The 12,412-nt window shown below is 38.0% G+C and overlaps 2 protein-coding genes across 5 annotated transcripts in view; one reads left to right on the forward strand and one right to left on the reverse strand.

Annotated features, from left to right (window-relative positions):
- The window catches only part of MBD5 (methyl-CpG binding domain protein 5), a 486,733-nt gene extending 485,319 nt beyond the window's left edge, over nucleotides 1-1,414 (reverse strand). Inside the window, exon 1 of the mRNA XM_046019814.1 lies at nucleotides 782-1,414. The gene's annotated coding sequence lies outside the window, so the exon portion shown is untranslated. The remainder of the gene's footprint in view (nucleotides 1-781) is intronic.
- Nucleotides 1,415-1,590: 176 nt separating this feature from the next.
- The window catches only part of ORC4 (origin recognition complex subunit 4), an 89,831-nt gene continuing 79,009 nt past the window's right edge, over nucleotides 1,591-12,412 (forward strand). Inside the window, exon 1 of one of the 4 annotated variants that reach the window (XM_046019825.1) lies at nucleotides 1,591-1,663. The gene's annotated coding sequence lies outside the window, so the exon portion shown is untranslated. Of the gene's footprint in view, nucleotides 1,664-1,725; nucleotides 1,860-12,412 lie in introns of those variants that run through there. The other 3 variants (XM_046019823.1, XM_046019824.1, XM_046019822.1) reach the window with 3 other exon arrangements.

Raw genomic sequence — 12,412 nt, forward strand, 5'->3', positions numbered from 1 at the left:
TTATCAAGAACGTAGGTAGGGAGAGATAATACCCGTGGTATTTAAACTTTGAGCATTTTAAGCTTTGAACTTTACATGCTAATATATGAAACAAACATTTAACAAAAAAAGCAGTAATACAAGTCAAAACCTAACCAAAGGCCTCTATCAACTAAAAATTTGAAATCTTCCATGCAGGTCAGACACAACAACAACAACAACAAAAAAGGAAAATTAAACCCAGAAAGCAAAAACCAATCAAGTCTGTTCCAACACTGAAGTCAATTTCCAAACCATATACAGAACCAAAAAGGGGAAAACACTCAGGTCTACAAATGGATAAGCAGTTCCAATACAATCCAAATCCCGACATTTTCCCACTCAGAAACGAATGCAGTGGAGCTTTTCCTGGGGAAAAAGGAAAAAAGCTCTCCAAATGAATTTTTTCAAGTGACATCTAGAAAGTGTGCCTCTTTCTGTCTCTTTCCCTGGCGCCTCATTGGAGGAAGGAGGGGGTTGTTTTTGTATTCTCCCCCACTGGAGCAAGACACAATCAGATGTTAGCTGAAGAAGAGAAACCACTTTTGACAACAGCAAATAAAAATAAAAGTGCCCTTCCTCCTCTGACAGGATGGGCACCCACCTCACACACCCCTCCCCACTCCAACCCCTCCTTCACCCCCCCCAGCACCACCCCCTCCTCACCCCGGAGCTCCACTGCGTATGTGGTTTGGTGCTACTGTTGCCCGGAGTTAAAGTCAGAGCCAGAGGAAGGCAATGAAGCCCCCACAGACACACTTACCTTTCCTGCCCCCCACTTTTGAGTGCCTTCCCTGGAGCTGTGGAGGATGACACAAAGGGTAATAAAGGGGGGGGGAGTGGAGGAGGAGGAGGCGAAGGAGGAGGAGAGCTGGGGAAGTGGCTGCTCCTGGGTGTAGTGAGATGTCTCCAGCCAGGGCCAAGCAGCAGCAGCAGCAGCAGTAGCAGCAGCAGCAGCAGCAGTAGCAGCAGCAGCAGCAGCAGCAGCAAAGGGTCTGTGTTGCTAAGAGGCTTTTGGTCTCTTTCTCTCCTCCTCTCACGGCCAAAGAGGAGGAGGGTGGAGGGGGCTCGGGAGGGAGGCTAGTGGAGGGGTGAGGGGGTAGGAGTCGTGGATGGGGGTTTTCGAAGAAGAAACTCCTTCTTCTTCTTTCTCAGGCTCAATCCCCCTCTCAGGTCTCAGGGCTGGAGGGTGGGGGAAGGAACTCAGCCGCCTTCCCCCCACCCCCCTCAATTCAAGGTTGAAGTGGGGTAAAATTAGTGTCCTGTCCCTTTAAAAATAGAAATAAAAGGTGCCCCCCCCTCTGCCACTGCCTCTCTCTTCATCATCAGCTGCTGCTGCTGCTGGGGTCTCTCTGCTGGGGGGGGTGGAGGGGGGTTCGGGTAGAAGAGACGGGAGGCACTCACTGCGCATGTCCCTCCCTGACGGGAGGCTGGTTGGTTGAAGGCAGGAGGAGGGGGAGGGGAGGAAATGATACGGTTTCCCAGAAGGCTCCGAGGCACTTGCGACCCGGAAGACATTGTAGCAGGGGGTAGAGGGGCGGGGGCGGGGAGTAGGAGGAAGTCGCTACTCTTTAACACCCCGTGCCCCCCTCCTCCTTCCCAAGGGAAAGCGGAGGAACGGAAGTGGGCGTGGACGGAGACGCAAGTAAGTCACGTGTTTGGGCGGGAGTGGGGCGGGGTGGGAGACGCGGTGCGTGCGCGGGGAATGTCGGGAGTAGTGGTGTACCGTTGGCAGTAGCAGGTGAAGCTGAGCCGACTACGCGGCGAGTGGACCCTGACGCGGTTCCTGTTGTCGCCAGATTCCTGCTCTGCCCTGGTAAGGGCAGACTTTTCTGTGAGAGGTAACATGGGGCAGTCTAGCCTGAAAACGAAAGCCAGGGTCGCCAGTGGCGAAAGGCAAATCGAAAAGAATGAGGACGGAAGGTTGCCGAGACTGGGAATGCGGGAAGGGGCAGGCTTGTCTAGGCCAGGCAGGCCCTTTCTGTCTCGTGGCCTTCCTGTGAGGCTGCTGACGAATCCCTGACGCCTGCAGGGATTCCTCAAGGGAGCAGATCTCTGGCGGGGTGTTGACTACACCCGGTGGTGGTGATGAATTTTGATCCTGCTGCTAAAGAGAAATGGGATCTGTGGAGCTTCTGCAGATGACTGTTGACTGTTTCTTCAGCTCAGAGCAGGAGGAGAGAAAAGCTCCGTGTGTGAATTTTGACAGCTTCGGGCATTAGATGCATTACTTTCATTGGGTATTATGACCATCATTCCTTACTTCGCTACTCTCCTTGGAATTCTGGAGTGGTTTGGGGGAGGAGTGAGCAAGCTGGGAAGTCTTGAATGGAATTTCCCTCCCGTGTTCTTGGCGTTGTTGCTGCAGCACAATGCCTCTGCTTGTTCCGAGAAAAGGGATATGGGATGGTGTAGTCCTCGATGTCGTTACGGTTTATAGAGAAGGGACATAAAATTCTCTTTTTCTCTAGTGTAGATGAGAGGTTTTTAAATGGGCATTTTGTTTTAAGTTTCTTTGGTTACTAGTCTCATATGGTTTCTCAATTAAATGCCACCTATTTTTGCTGGAAATGTTTCCCTCACAAGATAATAATTTAAACTACTAAAGAATTCATGAATTTACATTAATAAACCTTTCTTTTTCTTTCTTTTTTTTAGTAAAATATCACCATTTCTTTTTCATACTCATTTCTTACAATCCTAACTAGAGCCATTGCTGTCTTTCAGTTATCTTTTTTGGTAAAAGTACTTTGAAAGATGATCACTCTTTATAGTTTCTTCTAAGACCAGTAATCTAAAATTCCTCATTTTGTCGTATTGGTATTATTTAATTCTGTAATGAGTTCTTTAGGAATACGCTGTCAATTAAAGTTGCTGCTTTTCTACATTTTACTTCTTACGTTTTGACAGTGGACCCTATTTATACACTATTGCCTAGTGCTTCTTTCTGGTGTGTAGTTTGTGAAAAGGAATAAAAACTAGACTCTTGTGCCTTAAAATTTTGTTCGTATTGCAACATTTACCACTTTATAAAAGAAAAAAAAATTATAGCAAAGCAATATAAGTGCCTTCGGTAAGAAATTTAAATTTTTCATGTTAAGATACTAAATATGCAAAAAATGCACAAATCACAGTTATGTTGTATAATGAATAATTACTAAGTCAACACCTTGGTGATTACTACCAAAGTCAAGAACTGGAACATTCTTGGCATTGGAGACCAACTCCTGCCCCCATCCATTTCTGAATATTCTGCTCACCACTTCCAGAGGTTAACACTAACTGAATTTTTATTGTAATTATTTCCTATTTTTATTTCAAGTATTTTTGTAACCACCGATGTTGGCATTCCTACACGACGTAGATGAATTTTACTTGTATTTTACCTATATGAAAAGATTATACATTATGTATTACTTTCCTCTCGTGCACCAATATTTAACTCTGTTAGTGGATTTAGCTGTAGCACATGTTTTTTTCATTTTTATATAGTAATGTCTATAGTAAGTGGTGTAGTAAGTTCTTTTATTAATAAACCAATTTAATTAGTCTAAGTTTAATGGACATTTGGATTGTGCCTAGTTTTTAACAATTATAAGCAATCCGTACTATGAATGTATTTATGCGTGTATTTTTATGCACATAGCATTTATTTTTGTAGAGTATAGATTATGCCAAACTTTCCCAAAATAGATCTATCAATTTATACTCCTACCAACAGTATATGATACATAACTTTTTTCAACAGTGTCACCAACAGTTGACATTTTTCATTTTTGCCACATGATGAATGTGGCTTATTATTGTTTTAATTTACAGTGCTCTGGTTATTAATGACTTTGAGCATTTTGTAAAAAATTTATTGGCTATTTCAGTTTCTTATTTGAAATGTCTTTTCTTTACCACAATGTTTCTGTTGGGTTGTCTATGTTTTGCTTAAAGATTTGACCAGTGTGGCAAATATTTTCTGTGTGCTTGGAACATTTCTTGCTTCCTGGATGATTTCCTCTTCATTTCATTTTTTTACTGGCTTATATGCTATTAGTATTATTTTAAATTTTTTTGTAATTTTAACTCAAAGAAAGAGGTTCTATACCATAGCCTGCTTGTGGTTGGTCATGGACAACTTGAAATGTGGTTAGTGTTGCTGAGGAACTGAATTTTTAGTTTTATGTACTGTTAATTTAAATTTGGAAAATTGATACTTGGTTTGGTTATTGAAAAACCCTTAAGTATGTTTGGAACAACTTGGATATGTAAATGTACTTTTCAGTTGGAAACTATAAAAATAAAGATCAAATATTTCTGATGACAATTTAGCATCTGAATTGTCATGTTCTGTAAATGTCAAATTGCAGATTTCTGAAACTTAGTATGAAAACAATAAAATAATTTAGTTTTTTATTATGACTACATGTTGAAATTACAATAAATTAATTTACCTTTTTTTAATGTGGCTACTAGAAAATTTTAAACTATGTTTTTGCGTGGTATTGTATTTCTCTTGGACAGTACTGTTCTTACCATCAACATTCAGTTACGTATTCCTATATTTTTACCATTTTTCAGTCTTCATTAATTTTTGCACCTCTGAATTTTCTTTGAAAATCTTTTTCATTTTGCTTTTTAATACCGTTTAGAGTATCTTTAATACAGTTGTACTAAAGGCAAGTTATCTTAAATTTTTGCTTACCTTACAGACTCTTGTTTCATCTTCAATCTTGAAAAATGTTTTGGGTCTTTTAAACTGTAGACTTTGGTTGTTTTTCAGAATCTTGAAGATAATGTTCCACTGTGGGTTTTTGTTTTTGAAATTTTTTTAGCTTCCATTAGTGATTTAAGAAGTCAGCTGTCAATCTAATACTTGCTGCTTTGAAAGAAATTTCTAAAAAATGTTTTCTTTTAAGTTTTCTGCTGTTTCCTTATGATATTTTGGATAGAATTCTTTTTCCTGTTTTGGGTTGAGATGCTTGAATCTCTGGATCAGTGTCTTTTTAAGAAGTAAATGACCCAATTTTTTACTGTTTCTAACTACTTGCTAAAAATTACAGTTGTGGCTTTTATTGGCCCAGTATTCATATTTGTTGTTTTTAACTGATAATTTCAGTTTCTTAAATTTTTTAAGGGTCTCTTTCTGGTGGTTCATGATTTTTTCCTTGTGTGATTATGTCCTAGTTGTTGGATATGAAAAATTATAGGATTATTTAAGTCTTAGGATAATGGTATCTTTTTTAGGAAGGTATGGTTTCTTGGGAAAGTTGATTTATGCATGCTACCAGTCCCAAGTCACTTAGTTCATGTTCGACTTCAGATTACTTGTTTTATACACACACTGATACATGCATGCGCTATTCAACAGGGCTTCAAGTCATGAGTCATATGAGTTCTGTTTTCTATCTAGTTTCTCCTTGATCTTGATGATATTGCTCTTAGGATCTCAACTGAGTTAGGGTGATGATATATTTGCATCCCACTTTTGGTGGATCCTGTGCCTTGATTTTTTTTTTCTTTTTTTTTTGCCTCATAGCCCGGGAAAGCTACTAGCAGCGCAGCCCTTCTGTTTTCTCAGTCTGTGGGTCTGCCCATCCAGGGCTCTAACTAAATCCTGAGATCATGACCTGAGCTGAAATCAAGAGTCAGATGCTTAATTGACTAAGTCATCCAAGTGCCCCCAAGTTAGTTAAAATTTAGAAAAGTTTCAAGTAGTTTTTGAGTTAATAGTTTAAACTATTATATGTAAACTGTAGAAGTTTAAATAGTTTAAAATATAAAAGAACATGTTCTTGAAATATTAACTACTTCTACATGGCTTATTAAAAACAAGTTTAATTTAACGCAAGTTTATTTTGTCACAAGTTTAATTTTCCTGAGTGTGACCCACCAGAGTTGGGTCCATGGTGGACAGAAATGGTTGGGCCTTTATCCCCACATCTTCTAAGCCCCAGGAAGGTGTGATGTTGGACAGGGTGGCTGTTAAAGCCCCCTATCCCCATCTCTGGGGCAAACAGTTTTTATACTTTTTTTGTCTGATTTTTTGGTATTTAACTCCATATTTCCAAGTAACATATGCTACCACTTGAATTTTCCGTTTTAGGCACTATCTGTTGACTTCCTCTGTGGATGGTGTAAATTTAGGTTTTTCCACAAATACCCATGTCCTCTCCCAGCATTCCAGTGATACCTTAGTTTTTGGTAGATAACCATTCTATGTCTGTATTGTTTCTCAATATTTATGATTAATTCAGTCCCCAAAACTCTGCATGTTATCAGCATCTCCTCTCCATAGGTTCAGAAGTTTTTGTTGTTGTTGTTGTTGTTGTTGTTGGTTTTTGTTGTTGTTTAGGTTTGTCTTTGTTGTTGTTGTTCAACTAGTCTAACCATCATTGAGAATTTCTCCTGGAACATTCTGATCTCCAGTTTAGGCTGGCTGCTTGATATGGCTGCCCCTCATGCAACCTGTCTCTATCCTGTGATATATCCTCTCTTATATCCCATGTAATTCTTTGCTTGTGTTAGTTTTTGCATCTCTGAATTTTCTTTGGGGATCTTTTTTCTTTTGTTGGAGTACACGCTTTTAGAATTTCTTTAACTTAGGTTATCATCATTAAAGGGTTAATAGTTATTTATTAAGATTAATAATTGATTTTGTTCGGTCACAGTCTCCAGTAGCTAAGTGGCAGATTTTTTTTTTTTTAAGATTTTATTTATTTATTTGACAGAGAGAGATCACAAGTAGGCAGAGAGGCAGGCAGAGAGAGTGAGAGGGAAGCAGGCTCCCCGCCAAGCAGAGAGCCCAATGCGGGACTCGATCCCAGGACCCTGAGATCATGACCTGATTAAGCAGCGGCTTAAACCAATGAGCCACCCAGGCGCCCCTAAGTGGCAGATTTGAGGTGTTCTGTACCTCTGAATGTCTTTAGATTGTCCTTGGTTTGAGTGTAGGATTTTAAGTTGGAAATGTTTTTCTTCAGAATTGCAAAGTAATCCTAAGTGTTTGATATAAAATTTGAAGCTGTATTTTCAACAATTTGCATTTTACTTTTTTATTCCCAGTGGAAGCTCCTATACCCTTTTTGTCTGAAGCTTATAGAAGGTTCTATTTGTTGTACCTAGTGTTCGTTCTGAAATGTCATGGTGATGTGAGGTGAGTTATGAGTCTATAGGCATCCACTTTGTGCATTTCATGGGTTCTTTTGTCTGGCAACTTGTATTCCTTAGTTCTGAGAAAGTTTCAGATACTTCTGCTCTGATTTCCTTGCCTGTGTTTTTGGCTCTGAAATTGCAATTAGACATTATATTCTTAGATGTATTTCTTCTCTCCCATATTTGATCTTCTCCCAGTCCTTTGCTTTCCAGTTTCTTGAATACTTATTTGATTTCTTTAAACATTCAGACTTTCATTTCTATTGTTTTGTTTTTAATTTCCAGTACTTTTTTTGATCTCTGCATTTTTTAAATGTCATCCTGATTATTTTTTCTCTTTATGCATTTAATTAAGGTTACATTTTAAAGTTTATTTCTGCCTACTTACTCTCTTATCTCCAAGTTATCCTTTCTGTTAACATGCTCTAAAGGCTTTCATCTCAGAGGCTTTCCTCAGCTATCTTGTGATCCTTGGTTATGTGTTCAAATTTATATAAAGAGCATTAAGAAGCTTTTTCATGCTCTCTGAATTTGGCTGAGCCTTGCTAAAAGCTAACGGATTGACCTTTGGGAAGATTTCTCTGCAGAATATTTGGTGGGGGAATCCTGATACCCACTTTTTTGGTGTTATTTGGAAGCCTTTTCTCTTGGGCTAATAAGAGCCCAATGAAAAGAATTTTCCAGTCTCTTGCCTCTAAGTCAGTGGTTCTCAGCTTTGACAGTATGACCCCCAGGAGACATTTGGCAATGTCCAGAAACATATCTGATTGTTAAGGGTGAATTGCTATTGAAAATCAGTGGATAGAGACTGCCGATGCTATTGAGTATCCTACAATGCATAGAACAGCCACCTACAACAAAGAATTAGTTCAAAAATATCATTAGTGCCTATTGTGAGAAACTCTGTTCATGGCATAAGCCTGAGAACCAGGTGAAAACAGCACAAGAATCACATTTGATATTGTTTCAAAAGATTTTATTTAGTGATAGAGTGAGCAAGCAGGGCCAGGGAATGGGGGAGGAGCAGAGGGAGAGGGACAAACACTCCACGGAGCCCTACATGGGGCTCCTTCCCATGACCCTGGGATCATGATCTGAGCTGAAATTTAGAGTCAGCTTCTCAACCAGCTGAGCCACCCAGGCGCCCCTGATTTTTTTTTTTTTTTTTTTTTTAATGATACTCTGATCTTCTGCTGTGCCTGGTTATTTCCCAATGTAAATTTCTTCTTTTACTGTATAAAACCTTGTCTTTTGAAGGAGTGAGATAGAGGTCTCCATTTAATTTTAACTGTCTTATTACTTCAGTTTTTTGAAGATGAATTCTAGCCCAAATTAAAATACTGGTTATTAAGTGATCTTGTTGTTATGTGTTTATTCTGTTTGAATAGGATTGATTGACCAATGAGACATTGTATGGAATGCTTAAGTTGGAAAATGAGTTGTAAGTTGCACGTTACAAATAAAAATATAGATGAAACCTGGAATTTACAGTTCTTCTTCTTCTTCTATTTCAGTTTTATTCCTCCTTTTCATTCCAGATTCTTTCCTAGGTGCTTATCTTCAAAGAAGCATCTGTTGGGGACGCCAGAGTTTTCCCTCATTTCTTTTTTCCCCTTAATACCACATTCTTCTCCCAGTGTCCCTTCTCATCTTCAGTAAAAACACAGTAAAATTTTAGGTATTTTACTGCTTCTTTGATTAATGTGGCAATGAAATTACTATTAAGTTTTAACCAAAAGATTGAGGTCAGAGTTGGCAAGATTAAAGGTCCAAGTGTGTTAGCTTTTCTTTTGGTGGACTTGTACATTTTCACTTTCTCCCATATGCTTTCAACTTGACACCATTATAAAAATGTACATTTTTTTTATATAGATGACCTAGAATGTCAACTTACATTGTTTTCTCAAAATAATCACTTCTAGGTTTGTGTATGTCTTAGTTACTTTAAAATGGATAAAACCCTGGGGCGCCTGGGTGGCTCAGTGGATTAAGCCGCTGCCTTCAGCTCAGGTCATGATCTCAGGGTCCTGGGATGGAGCCCTGCGTCGGGCTCTCTGCTCCGCAGGGAGCCTGCTTCCTCCTCTCTCTCTGCCTACCTCTCTGCCTACTTGTGATCTCTCTCTCTCTGTCAAATAAAAAAAAAAAATATTTAAAATGGATAAAACCCAAAAATATTTCCTTTAAAAGCTGTGTTGCAACTAGTAGCCAGTAGACCTCTGTTGTTTGAATCATGTCCAGTCCAGTTTGAATCAGTCCAGTAAATATTCTATTCTTCTGATTTAAAAATAAAAACAAACAGATGAATTAGTTTTAAAATATTTTTAAAGTAGTTAATATTTTCTTTGACTCACATTATTGTTTAGCAAACATTCCCAAAGGGTCATATTCTCCGAAGGCAGATTTTGCCCATACATTGTATTTTACAGAGATTTTTACTTCATTTTATAGGTTGCCTGTTTTACTGACTGGAAAGTGACTGCTTTTTGTACTTATATTTTGTTTTCACAAATCTTCCATAAGTTTGTGTTCCCACCTAGGTTTTTCACAGATTGTCATTAAAAAGAGTAAAGAGTTTGGGTCTGTATTTTCCCATGTGTTTTGGGATTACCATAGTTGACAGCAGGGAAAAGTGAAGATTGTGACTTTGATCAGTCCTTTCTTTCTTTCTTTCTTTCTTTCTTTCTTTCTTTCTTTCTTCTTTTTGGATTTTTTTAAAATTAATAGACTCATTTTTAGAGCAGTTTTAGGACTTACAGAAAAATTGATCTGAGAGTACAGCAAATTCCCATATATTCCCAGTGGCCTAGCTTTCCTACTATTAACCCAGTTTACCTTATTGTTAACGTCTTGCCTAGAGTGGTGTGTTTTTTGCAGTTGATGAACCAGTATTGATATGTTATTATTCAGGAAAATTCAAAGTTCTTTGTATGTTTTAGATACCAGTCTTTTATCATATATGTATTTTGCAAATATTTTTTCTGTCTGTGGCTTGTCTTAACAGTGTCTTTCACAGGGCAAAAGTTTTTAATTTAAATAAAATTCTGTCCATAAGTGTTTTCTTTCCTGGATTGTGCTTTTGATGTTGTATCTAAAAATTCATTGCCAGGGACACTTGGGTGGCTCAGTCAGTTAAGAGTCTGATCCAGTCTCAGCTCAGGTCTTGATCTCAAGGCCCTGAGTTCAAGCCCCACATTGGAGTCCAGTGTGGAGCCTACTGGAAAAACAAACAAACAAACAAAACACTGCCAAACTCAAAGTAACAGATTTTTTTTTACTATGTTCCTTTTTAGAAGTTACATAGTTTTACACTTAACTTATGGGTTTATTATCCATTTAGTGTTAACTGTTGTGAAATGTTTAAGTTTTTGTCAACTCAGTTTTTTGCCCGCATATGTTCACTTGTTCCAGTACCATTAGACTTTATTTGTTGAATTATCTTCTTTGTCAAAGATATTTATGAGTCTATATCTGACTTTCTGTTATGTTCCATTTATTTATTTTTCTATCCTTCCACCATTGCCACACTGTGCAGTTGACCCCTGAACAACCCAGGTTGCAACCCCCTGTACAGTTCAAAATGAGTGTATAACTTTTTTTAAGATTTTATTTATTTATTTGACAGATCACAAGTAGGCAGAGAGAGAGGAAGAGAAGCAGACGTCCTGCTGAGCAGAGAGCCTGATGTGGGGCTCGATCCTAGGACCCTGGGATATAGGACCTGAGCCGAAAGCAGAGGCTTTAACCCACTGAGCCACCCAGGCGCCCCGAGTGTATAACTTTTAATTCCCACACCCAGACTCAAAGAGCCTACTATTGATTGGAAGCTTTACATATAACATAAGCAGTTTGTAACATGTATTTGGTTTGTAGTATGTAATATATGCTGTATTCTTAAAGTAATCTAGAGAAAAGAAGGTGTTAATTAAGAAAATCATAGGGAAGAAAAAGACACTTTCAGTACTGTACTGTATTTGTATATTTAAAAAAGTGTGTGTAAATGGACCCAAGTAGTTCAAACTCTTGTTCTTCAAAAGTCAGTTGTATATATTAGCCTAGCTTTGTAGTAAGTCTTGTAGTGGGGTAGTTTCCAATCTCAACCTTTATTCTAGTGCAGTATTGTGTTGGCTTTTCAGTGCCTTTATCCTTTCCATGTAAACTTTAACATCAGTTTATTTATCCACAGAATAACTTGAGAATTTTGATTGGGATTTCATTGAATCTATAGATCAACATTGGAAGAGCTGACATAATAACAATACTGAGTCGTCTTATGCATCTAAGTGGAGTGTCTGTGCATTTATTTAGGTTCTCTTTGTTTTTGTTTTTTTATCTTTTTTTTTTTTTAATCAGAGTTTTATAGTTTTCCTTATGTAGATCCTGTATGTTGTTAGATTTATATCTATATTGTGGGATTTTTCTTTTTTGGTACTAATATAAATGGTACTGTGTTTTTAATTTCAAATTCCAGTTCATTATTGGTGTATAGGAAAGCAGTTAACACTGGTATATTAACTTTGTATCTTGAACTTTGCTTCAGTAGTTTGTGTGTATACATTCTTTGGGATTTTCTACATACATGATCTGTCATCTGCAAACAGTTTTTTTTCTTTCTCCCTATCTGTATGCTTTTTATTTCCTTTTCTTGTCTTACTGCATTAGCTATGGATTCAAGTAACATTTTGCATACCAGTGGTGATCCTTGTTCTTGATCTGAGTGGGAAAGCAGGCAGTTTCTCAATATGAAAAGTGTTAGCTAGATTGATTGATTGATTGATTTTTTAGATTTTTTTTTTCCCCATTGAAAGAGTTTCCTTCTATTCCTAGTCTTTTTTTGGTTCCCATTTGATTTGGTTTTTGTTTGTTTATTTGTTTTTTGAGAGAAAGAGACAGAGTATGTAAGTGTGCTGGGGGGGAGGGCAGAGGAAGAGGGTGAGAGAGACTCTTTAGCAGGCTTCGCCTTTGGATGCTGGGCTCAATCTCATAACCCTGATGACCTGAACTGAAATCAAGAGTTGGACACTTAACTGACTGAACCATCCAGGTTCCCCAATTCCTAGTGTATTTTTGAATGGGTGTTGGATTTTGTGAAATGTTTTTTCTGCATATCTTGATAAAATATTTTTTTATCCTGTTGGAATGATGAATGAGCCTTGCATACCTGGAATAAATCCCACTTTTTTTGTCTGTATAATTATTTTTATACATCGTGTGATTGAATTTGTTAATTTGTTGAGAATTCTTGCATCTGTAT

Source organism: Meles meles, chromosome 9 (genome assembly GCF_922984935.1).
Source record: "Meles meles chromosome 9, mMelMel3.1 paternal haplotype, whole genome shotgun sequence".
NCBI classification, from domain to species: Eukaryota; Metazoa; Chordata; class Mammalia; order Carnivora; family Mustelidae; genus Meles; species Meles meles.